The sequence below is a fragment of the Pieris rapae genome, chromosome 5 (assembly GCF_905147795.1).
Source record: "Pieris rapae chromosome 5, ilPieRapa1.1, whole genome shotgun sequence".
NCBI lineage: Eukaryota > Metazoa > Arthropoda > Insecta > Lepidoptera > Pieridae > Pieris > Pieris rapae.
This window is the reverse complement of record NC_059513.1, coordinates 932,818-945,075: the sequence shown is the minus strand read 5'-3', so window position 1 is coordinate 945,075 and position 12,258 is coordinate 932,818. Positions and strand designations below refer to the sequence as shown.

Sequence of the window (12,258 nt, the reverse complement as noted above, 5' to 3'; positions counted from 1 at the left end):
CATCAACCATCTGTCATTATTTGCTAATTGAATACAGATACGGTTACTATCGCTATTTTTTGTTTCTGTTCGTCTTTCGGATTTACCTTGATATCTATTACACAAGGAAATAATTATATTTACGTATAAACTTATAAAAAAACATATTTATCATTTATATAATTATATCAATTGGTATATTTTAGTTAATAAAATTGGCCGGATTATGTTACAAAATGGCCATCAACAATCTGTCATTATTTGCTAATTGAATACAGATACGGTTATTATCGCTATTTTTTGTCTCTGTTCGTATTTCGGATTTACCTTAATATCTATTACACAAGGAAAAATTATATTTACGTATAAAGTTATAAAAAAATATATTTATCATATCAATTGGTATTTCATAAAATCTGTATATTTACAGAAATGTTTGCGATTAAATAATTATGAGTGTTTGGAAGTCAGGAGTCGTTTGAAAGCTGATACTAAAGTTAAATGCTTTAAAAATACAAATTCTTTCTAAGTTTTATATTTTAAAATATACGCCGCCCTATAATATCTAAGATGTTATTAAGAAAATGACAACACTGGCCACGACGCTCCTAAATTGGCGCCAAAGTCAGTTTTCCCGCCGAGGGCGGTTCAAAATGGCGGAGTCTCAGATGACAGAGATACATTGGATAAGGTTTCTTGTTTTACCGTTGTAATTTATTTGTGGACAGTTTTATATAACACGAATGCTGCAGATTCTTAATTTTTCTGCAACTATAAAAATAACAAGCCAGATTGTATTTTTTACTTTAACATGAAACTTTAAGCTTTGATATACGATATTACGTTATATGGAATAGCATCAAATTAACTAACGTAGTGCAACATTTTCATAATGTCCTGGTATAATACAACAATAATATCACACACACACTCTTTTCTGTCTGTCGGTCTGGCTTTCTGTTATAGATTATTCAAAAACCATAGCAACCAAGCATAAAATTGCCTGCCCCATGCCCATTAGCGGAGATGGGGGACTAACAAAGAGTACCATAGTCATATTGTAACTAAACGAATGGAGCATAAAATAATTTATGAAATACAAAATTAGTTTTAAAAAACCGTCGTAATTTTTTAATTCTTTTCATTACTATCAAAATAACATTAAATTCTATAGCTTTGCGCGTTTACACAAAAGCCACTTACTTAAATGTAATCTAAAATAACCATTCATTTTTCACGAATTTTAGCAAAAAGCTAAATAACCATTAAAAATGTCATGAAAAAAGTAGCTCTCAATAAAATTACTAAATAAGTAAACGAACAAAAACAGCGACGGTAACTGTAGAACGACCATTGAGGCGCCGGGCGACCTTGCACGCGAATACTAGCCCTTTGCTGTATCTAGTATGTTATGTAATCCTGGTAGTTGTAAGAGTTTAGTTTTCTCATTAAATAAATCTCCTCTTTAATTAATTAAATAATTAAATATATATTTATATATATATATATATATATAATTTTATTTGTTAATTTCTTACTATATATATATATATATAGTAAGAAATTAACAAATAAAATTACTAAAAATAACCAAATTAAATTACACGAAATTAACCACAAATTCAACAACAATAGTAACGTCCTATATCTAGTGCGAGCGTCGAAGAAGTGCGCCCGACCATACAGCGCGCCGTGCTTATATAGCCTGAAAACCAGTTTAGTCCAGTATACCCCACTGCTACACGTCACTTGACTTTTTACAGCTTATTCGGCCTCTCCTGACGACGGTGCGTCCTCGCCCGTGTGATGATAGGCAGGTTGGCATGTTGAAACTTGACCTGCTGATGACTCTTGTATCACGTGCGGTGGTTGTGGTGAAGGACTATCGTCATCATCAGCGCCACCTTAAAATTACATGATTTTTGTTATTATAACGTTAAATTAACATAACTTCATCGAAAGTAAGAGCGCATCCATTACTCTCGACACAACATTAGTTCATTTTTTTTTTTACATAGCAAGAGCGTCTCCATTGCTATCAACAGTAAGAGTGACTCCATTACTGTACATCACACTAAGCAAGAGCGACTCCATTACTGTACATCACACTAAGCAAGAGCGACTCCATTGCTTTAACAGTAAGAGCGACTCCATTACTGTAAATCACACTAAGCAAGAGCGACTCCATTGCTTTAACAGTAAGAGCGACTCCATTACTGTACATCACACTAAGCAAGAGCGAATCCATTGCTTTAACAGTAAGAGCGACTCCATTACTGTACATCACACTAAGCAAGAGCGACTCCATTACTGTACATCACACTAAGCAAGAGCGACTCCATTGCTTTAACAGTAAGAGCGACTCCATTACTGTAAATCACACTAAGCAAGAGCGACTCCATTGCTTTAACAGTAAGAGCGACTCCATTACTGTACATCACACTAAGCAAGAGCGAATCCATTGCTATTGATAGTAAGAGCGACTCCATTACTATCACACAAGACTCCCGCAGGTCTTTACCAAAATAGGTACTACCTATATGATAAGCAGTCCTAATAAAATTACAGTTCTCACAAACATTTATCAACATACATAAGTTTTGAAAAGGCAAGTAAAAATTACTTACTCTCAAAGAATGCGGCACACACATCAGGGTCCATTCCCCGCGCCAGGGCAACATGTATTCCGCGGCAGCTTTACCATAAGAACCAGCGACTAATTTTAGTTCATATCTGTCCTGCGACAACGTCGCTAAAACCACATATGGTCCGCGCATACAGGAGTCTAGCTTACCAACAGCTTGGCACAAATACAAAATCGCCGCCATTGAAATGCACACCCTTGCGAGTCAACCTCGCAATGCACGATGTCTTCATATCTTGACCATTGCTAATGACTCGGCATAGATACTCGATCTCCGTAGTCTGAAAGTTACATTTTTTTTTTAAATTAATGGAAAAGCCTGTCTGGGTCCCTTACCCTTACCCCCATCTCTGACACATCATGTAATGTACCTAAACCCTCTTCTATTGTTTTACTAGGTAATAATACGTCATATACACAATTACAACACACAAGGGCTCTGCCTGAATCTATGTAAAATCGTAACGTATTTGATATAATTCGTTGATATACAACCTGTGCATTGCCTAATTCTTATGGCATCTTTATGTACTCATAGTGACCCTCAGGTGTTACGAATCTCGGAGTGCTGTCGATGTTTTTTATTTAATTTTATCTGGTGAAAGCCAGTAGCCATATCAAGGTAAATATAATAGGTAGCTTTACCTAGCCAAACAATATGGTCCTCAATTAACGGAAGCGGGTATTTTAAGTGTCTTTGAGTTTTAAGTTTAAAGTCGACACAAAGCCTATCTGAATCGCTTTTTTTCTTTACAAATCTCTATCTCTAATTATTTATTGATTTAACACATCTTTTATGGTATCTCTAACGCGTAATTTTTCATCATACGACATTTTATAAGGGCGGTAAACTATAACTAATTTAGCCTACCGCTCGACTCGGAACGCTGTCGAACAAAACAGTCCTCCGTTTTATGTCCTACCTTCTTTCAAAATGTGCAAATAATTTTGATATTAGAAAACTGCCTTTTATCTAAACTTGAATTGTTTGTAGATTGAGTCTCTGGTGCGGTTTCATACTTAGTTTTTTTAGGACACAAAATTTGTATATGACCAATTTCCCTATATGAATCATGAACAGTTAATATTAGACTGAAAATTATCTCGTTTTCAGAAATTATCTCGCAAATTTGGCCTTTTAACGTGATTTTGTATTATAGAGCGCGGTTCTAGGGGCTTGGTATATAATGAGAGGAATTTAACTAAGCCTTCCGATGATAAATTAGCACAAGTCGCGGCGGCGCGAACTTGTGGGTCCTTAATACCCCAAATAACTACTGCGACAATTAACTCTTCACTCATTCCTCGTACAACACGCAATACGTGAGATAACTATCAGAGTCTGTTGTCATTACGTCGAATAAAATATTTGCTAAGTCTACTCGCTACGGAAAAAGCTATTTAAATTCTCTCAACTATGATCATTACTAAGCCACTCATTTAGCCACACTTTAGCATCCCCTTTCAAACAATATCCAATCAGAGATACACACTCACGGTCATCCCAATAATTAGACAACCGCGCAGTCTTCCTGCTCACACCATATATCGAAATATTTGAAAGACGGATCAAAATTAGAAATATAAATGGAGTTAGATCTTACCAGAATTGTGCTCAACGCACTTACTAGTTTGTCGGTCACCTGATTAAGTACCAGATCAGTGCTTGACTCGCATGCGCTGCTTGAACTTGGCACCGGAGCGTTCTCAGTACCATTGTGCGAACCGTCAGTACCAGGTGGTAACGAGTGTCACTTAAGGAAGAAAGCAGCAAATCCGATGGTGTTGCGCATGTCGGTGCAAAGGGCCGATCCCCTCGCGGTGGTGTTGCTGAGCACTGTTGTGGTGACACCACTGGTGGACATAGCTCAGTCGCTTGCGTCGGTTGACGGTTTAATATCGACTGTAACGTTTCTTCAAGCCCAGAGACGGGCACACCGTCTTTTTTTTACGTGTTCACCGCCTACCCTCCATTATTTTTATTAAACGTATATCACTCGCGTTTCAAACTGACTAAAATAAAACCACGTGGGCGTTAATTTAAACTAATCAGAAATGAGAACGAATCCCACTACTGAAGTAAGAAATTAACAAATAAAATTACTAAAAATAACCAAATTAAATTACACGAAATTAACCACAAATTCAACAACAATAGTAACGTCCTATATCTAGTGCGAGCGTCGAAGAAGTGCGCCCGACCATACAGTGCGCCGTGCTTATATAGCCTGAAAACCAGTTTAGTCCAGTATACCCCACTGCTACACGTCACTTGACTTTTTACAGCTTATTATATATATGGGCCTTTCTCTGCTAACAGGAAAATCATGGTCCAAGCATTTTTTTTTTACTTTGGCTATATTAATGCATAGCTATATTTATTAAAACACATAATATAAAACCTGTTACTTAAGGAGTCAAGCTTAATCAATATTTAGAATCATAATCATTACATAAATTCGGTCTAAAGGCCACTAAAAACAGTCCTCTGTTATGTCCTAATTCCGGATCGAGTATGAGTCGGTTCGGTTTTTCTAAGTTCTATTTAAAAAAGTAAATCTTTGAACACTATAAAAACATAAAGAATATTTGATGCATGTGAACAAAAAACAATTATTATTTTAGATAATTTTTTAGTACTAAAAACTAGTGTTCGAATTTTGTCCAAACATTTTTTGAACAGTCCTGTGTCATAATTTGAATGTCGCGCCACAAAAATATTAAAGACAATTCTGGTTACATTGCCCTTGAAACCTAACGTTAACAGTGTGAAGTTTGCTCGGTCGCCATGCTAAACAAATCGCCGCCATTTTGCGCAGTGACAACTCCGCGTCAGTATGGTAGCCACGTCTCTGTAGTGTTGAGTGAACATTCCTCTGGTAAGTCTATTTAACGGTGTTTTATGTGTTATAATTATATTTATTTAACAAAAAATTGCTTAATGTGATAATTTAAAGCTGTCTCAGTGTTATGAAGTTATATATTTAAACTCATACGTGCTATGACATTTTTACGTAAAAATAACAGTTCTCTGTGCAACAGTCCTCTGGAAATTTATAACACACAGAACTGTTCAATGTAACAGAGAACTGTTTTATTTGACGTCCGTGTATTTTATTAATATTCCTTATAGTATGCACTAACCTACTGTTTGTCGATAGCTTCTTTCTTTCTTACAAAGGCATGCCACGCTCATTCAGGTCTTGTTTTCTATTATTATGGATTTTGAAATATACAATAATATGTACCTAATAACTACCTGTTTTTAAACCCTACCGTTTTAAATTCAATTTTGAAAGTTTATTTTTGTTAAATGAAACGAGTATTTTATTTAATCACTGTGTTAATTATATTTTAATGTTAACCAGACAATGGCGAAAAAGGAAGTAAGCTTAATTATATTACACAGAGCAAATCATAGATACCAGATATAACATAGACAATAAGTAATGTATTCTATAATAATTGCTGAAGGCACCAAATTTACATTCCATAGACTAACACTCCTACTAAATTTGAGCCTTCTATTAAAGCTTACAAATGAAAACCAAACATTAAATAGCTTAGTTATAAAACTTTATATAAACATACTTGAGCAACACAGTAATATGATAGCTTTACATTTTTGGTTTTTCAATCACACCAAGTTTCTCTCTGAAATATTGAAATTTTACTTTACATAGAGCTTTTGTAAATATATCAGCTAACTGACTATTAGTACTAACATATTTCAAATCTATCAATTTTTGTGCGTATTTTTCTTTTACAAAGTTATACTTAATATCAATATGTTTACATCGTTTATGAAAATCATTATTCTTGATCAAACAAATAGCACTTTGATTATCTATATGAAGATTAATACAACTCTGTTTATATTCGTTAATATCAAGCATTAACTGCCGAACCCAGAGAGCTTCTTTTGTAGCACAGCAGGATGCCATAAACTCTGCCTCAGTGGTAGACAGAGCGACGGTTGATTGTCGTTGAGTGCTCCACGTCACTGCTGCTCCATTTTTCATGAAGATGTAACCAGTGATAGACCTTCTGGTGTCAGGATCATTGGCATAGTCGGCATCAGAGTAACATTCAAGTATGTTACTTTGAGTTGATCTGAAACAGAGTCCAAAATGTTTTGTTTCTTTTAAATACTTAAAAATACGCTTTACCGCATTCCAATGCATCTGATCATAATTATTGAGGAAGCGAGCAACTGTCGACACTGCATACATGATGTCAGGTCTGCTCACTATTGCAGCAAATATGAGAGAACCCACAGCTTCTCTGTAAGGAATGTGTTTGTTGTTGCTATCAGACTCAGTGCTTTTTACCAAAGTAACATGCGGATCAGCAGGAATGCTATTAGTATTGGTATCACACATGTTAAATCTTTTCAGCATCTCTTCAATGTATGTACTTTGATGCACAAATATATAATCATCACATCTTTCTATATGCATTCCTATAAAATGTAATGATTTACAAATCTTTACATCAAATTCTTTCTTTAAGTCATTTATTACTTGAGTAAGAGCAGAGGCATCTGTAGACAGTAATAATCCATCGTCCACATACAGTAATAAATATATTTTAATACCATTGATGCAGCCCACATAAACACATCTGTCAGCATGACTGTTCTTAAAACCATATTTCTTTAAAACATTATCAAATTTAGCATTCCAACACCTAGGTGATTGTTTTAAGCCATACAAAGATTTCTTGAGCTTGCATACAATATCTTTTTGAACAGTAAGGCCCTCTGGCGGCGTCATGTAAATCTGTTCTTTCAACTCACCATATAAAAATGCAGTTTTAATATCAAATTGTATCATTGACATTTTCTGTTCTGCAGCAACAGATAAAAGTAAGCGAATTGAGTCATACCTGACAGTTGGTGCAAATGTCTCAGTATAGTCAATACCGCTTTTCTGTGTGAATCCTTTAGCGCATAGCCTTGCTTTGTACCTTAGTCCTTCAGTTTCATCCTTTATACGAAACACCCATTTACATCCTATAACTCTAGCTTCAGGTGGCTGTTCTACTAACTGCCATGTACCATTATCACTATGTGCTTTCAGCTCTTCTTCAATCGACTTCATCCACAAGTTAGAGTCTTTTGATGACAATGCTTCTGCATATGTTTGTGGTGTGACAGAGAGTGGTACATTACTTGAGCATAGGTATGTCTTAGGTTCTGTGTTCTTTTTAATTTTATTTCGAGGACGAAGTGTAATATTAGAACTCTGAGGATACTTCACTGACATCTCCGGTACATACTCAGGGTCATCAGAACCATCGCTGTGATCCACGGGTGTATGAGACGACAAATCTGTGGTGTTATCTTCACGGTTTGAAAAACTTTCAATTACATGATCTGATTCTTTATTTTCTGATTCTGACAATGAGAGAGGAACCACATTTCTTGTTATACTATTCTCTAGGAAAATTACATTTCTACTTTTTATGATATTTTTTGTTTTGGAATCTAATAATCTATATCCTTTACTATTTTCACAATAACCAACAAAAATAAGTTTCTGTGATTTAGAGTCCCATTTCTTAATTTTCTCTTTAGGTATTTGAGCCATTGCATAACAACCAAATATTTTCATGTGACTTACATCAGGTTTCCTTCCACTCCACATCTCCTCAGGTGTTTTATAATTTAGTGCTCGTGTAGGTGAACGGTTCACTATGTATGCTGCTGTCATTATTGCTTCAGCCCACAAGTTTTTCTGTAAGTTAGCATTGATTAACATACATCTGGCTTTTTCAAGCAGTGTCCTGTTCATACGTTCAGATAAGCCATTTTGTTGAGGCGTGTATGGAATTGATGTTTGATGTTGTATGCCGGATGACTTCAAAAATTCAGTAAAATCATTATTTATATACTCAGTTCCATTATCGGTTCTTAATACTTTAATTTTAGTGTCAAGTTGGTTCTCTACAAGACATTTGTATTCTTTAAATTTATTAAGACATTCAGACTTTGATTTTAAAATGAAAACAGTCACTTTTCTAGAATAATCATCAGTAAAGGTAAGAAAATACCTTGCATTTCCAAGTGACTTCACTTCCATGGGCCCGCATACGTCGGAGTGAACAAGTTCTAGCAATTTTGTTGCTCGGAAACCTTCACTTTTGAATGGCAAGCTTGTTTGTTTACCTTCTATACAGGAAATACAGGTCACATTACTGCTCAGGGACATTTGCACACCTTCAGCACAGGTGTCCAGCTTCTTCAGGTCAATGTAGTTCAAATGACCCATACGCTGATGCCATAAGTAGAAATCATCATTTTCTGTTGAAGCAGATATGTATGCTGGAATACTATGTGTATTTAGCCTGTACATATTATTTATCATTTTAGCAGCTGCAACTTGCTTGTTTGTTTTATTCAAAATTTTACAACCTTGTTTGTCAAATTGTACTTGACAGCCACTATTTATTATCTGACTGACAGAGAGAAGATTCGTAGCCAACTCAGGAATATAGAGAACATTCTGTACCTTGATAGTTTCCAACTTACCTTGTGTATTGACAACATTAATATTTACCTTTCCACAGGCCTTCACAACTAGCTTCTTGTCATTAGCTACTCTTATTGTGGAAATTGGAGGTGTAATTTCATCGTAAATCAAGTTACGATTCATTGTCATATGCATTGATGCTCCAGAATCAATATACCAATTATTGTCGTTGTTTATTGTTGCAGATAGCACAGCAACATACCCAGAATCTGTGTTCTCCTTAGACTTCTGTTCCTTTTTCTTACTTCGGCAATATTTGCTTATATGCCCATATTGATTGCACACATAGCACCTTGGACCTTTACTTGTTTTGTTTTTATCTTGAGCTTGTTTGACAAACTGATTTCCCTTACTTTTGACATACAATGCACTAGACTCAGAGCTTTTCACTTCTTGCAGAAGCTTAGTCTTCACAGAATCAGCTGTAATTGTCACACCAGAGCTTTCAAGTGCCATGATCATTGGTTGATACATTTCTGGTAAACCAGCAAGTAATAAAGTCCCAAGCCATTCATCATCGACTTCAAAACCAATGTTTCTTAACTTGTGAGCAGTGGTCATGATCTTGTTAACATAATCTTCAATGTTCAGACAATTTTCAAGTGTTGTATTGATCAGATCTCTCAACAGACCAACTCGGCGTGTCAAACCTTTGTCATCGAAAGCTTTGGCTAAATTATTCCAAACTTCTTTAGCTGTTTTGGCTTCTTGTATATGTACATAGTTGATGGGATGTACTAATAAGACAATTTTCGACTTCGCTTTTGTGTTAAGTTTGGGATCAATTGCTTCATTGTCTTTCGCGGTGACACAACTCCATAATTCCTCATGTTCGAGGTAGGTTTGCACTGCAAATCTCCACGTAGGATAGTTTTCTCTTCCAGTCAGCTTTTCAATCAGTGCCATCGTATTATTTGAAGACATTTTTTGCTGATGAAGAAAATTGAAAAACGCGTGGCAAGTTTTGAGGTTATACTGAACTCAATTTCGTACTTTTCACTTTAACTATTTTGTTTTTAAATAAAATCAGGTGGTCTGGGCCCATAACCTGTTAAATGAAACGAGTATTTTATTTAATCACTGTGTTAATTATATTTTAATGTTAACCAGACAATGGCGAAAAAGGAAGTAAGCTTAATTATATTACACAGAGCAAATCATAGATACCAGATATAACATAGACAATAAGTAATGTATTCTATAATAATTGCTGAAGGCACCAAATTTACATTCCATAGACTAACAATTTTATTGTTTTAGTATTGACGCAATGCCACCAAAGAAGAAACCTAAAACCAAAGAAGAAATAAAAGAGCAGAAAAGAATTGCTGAAAGGTTAAGATATCAACGGCTAAAAAATGACCCTGTAAAAAGAGAGCAATTGAAGGAAAAAGAACGACGAAACTACCAAAGGAAGAAGGAAAAAGGCACAAGAAAGCTAGTTAAAGATATGAGTCGACGTGAACACAAAGCTGTGACTAAATAGTGGAGAGAGCACTGTGCTACCTATCGCGCAAAAAAAAAAGCTTTGAAAGAAATTACAAACAATTTTGTACGACAAAATACGCCCGAAACCGAGGGTTCTCCTCCTACTCAATGTTCTGTCTCTCCATCAATACTACCTATGAGTCCTATGACCACTCCACGAAGTGATGCAACTAATGCGAGAAAGCGTAATGCGAGAAAGAAACGTGACAAAATTATAAAGGATAAAGACAAAAAGATCGAGTATTACAAAAAAAATCCGAAAGTATAGGAAGAGATTAGAACGTTTGGAAAAAGCTAAGACAAAGGAAAATGTAGACACACCTAACACTAAACTTATCAAAATGTGTGATTCGCCAGTAACTCGCAGAGAAGTAGTCAAAAAGGCGCTATTCGGTGAAGTGTTGAATGCACAGCTGAAAGAAAACTACTCTAATTTAAAAACCTGCCAAGAAAAACAAATTTTCGGAAAAGTCTTGTCCGGTAAACTAATTCACAAGTACAAGTTATGGCGAAGCAAAGATAGTGCTATATCTTATAAAACAATTCAGAAGGCAGCACGTCAATCAGTTTTAGTACCTAAGCTTCGGACTCGCAAAGACAAAATTTCATCTGATTGCATAAAAACTGTACGAATCTTTTATGAAAATGATGACAACAGCAGACTTAGACTTAGACAGACTTTAATGGCACTCTAAAAATACATCAAATAAAGGCTGAAATATTAAGAAGTCCTCTGGAATCAGCTCCAAGATGCGCTAAACTCATAATGAAAAGTTTAAGTTGCAATTGTGAAGACGAGTGCCAGCATTTTAATTTAGGAGCGTTACAGTACAAAAACAAGACAAAACTTAACGTAGATGATATTTACACAGACTCTGAAAATGAAAACATGGACAACTCACAGGATCCCACAATGAAGACCGACGACGACGCTGCACTAGCTGGACCTAGTTCAATTAACCAACAGAATTACACCATCGGTGATTACGTCTTGGTTAAATTTCTAGTAAGAAACACTGAATATTGTTATGCTGCAGTAATTAATAAGATAGATATGGAAGAAGGCGAACTAACAGTAACCTTCTTAAAAATTTGTGATGAAAAAGGACACACGTTCAGAGTCGATGAAAATGATGTTTCTGATGTGTCCTTTGACCAAGTATTAAAGAAGTTGCCAAACCCAGATATTGCCCTAAAAGGGAAACGAATATTTTATTATTTTAATATACCTGTACCTGTTTTTGAGAAATAAGTCTGCATTGATAAGTAAACAAGGCTGATTCTTAGTACCTAAGCTTAATTTTGATTATAATTATTTTAATTTGTTACTCAGAGAGCGAAACTCGCAATTTCTTCCTAATAAATATAAATATTTCTGTATGTGATACAGTATTTAATAAAGAAGATAATTTATTTGATTACATTTAATAACTAATATTGTGTTTTTATTCATATAAACATTGACTTAAACTGGTATCTGGGTAGATAAAATAGTCCTCTGGGTGGCAAAACAGTCCTCTGCCGCGTTTTTTCACAAAATTGCTTATAATTCGAAAAATAAGGGAAAATTACGATGGTTTCTTGTTTAAATATTTATATATTATAACTATCTAT

At 35.1% G+C, this 12,258-nt stretch overlaps 1 protein-coding gene and 1 long non-coding RNA gene across 5 annotated transcripts in view; both read left to right on the top strand.

Moving 5' to 3' along the window:
- The window catches only part of LOC110996789 (nucleolar protein 4), a 105,099-nt gene that overhangs the window by 72,713 nt on the left and 20,128 nt on the right, over positions 1-12,258 (top strand). The gene's annotated exons all lie outside the window — the stretch shown is intronic.
- On the top strand, positions 5,085-11,004 carry LOC123689211. The gene is made up of 2 exons (XR_006750234.1): positions 5,085-5,502; positions 10,417-11,004. It is a non-coding gene; the product is annotated as an uncharacterized LOC123689211 (long non-coding RNA).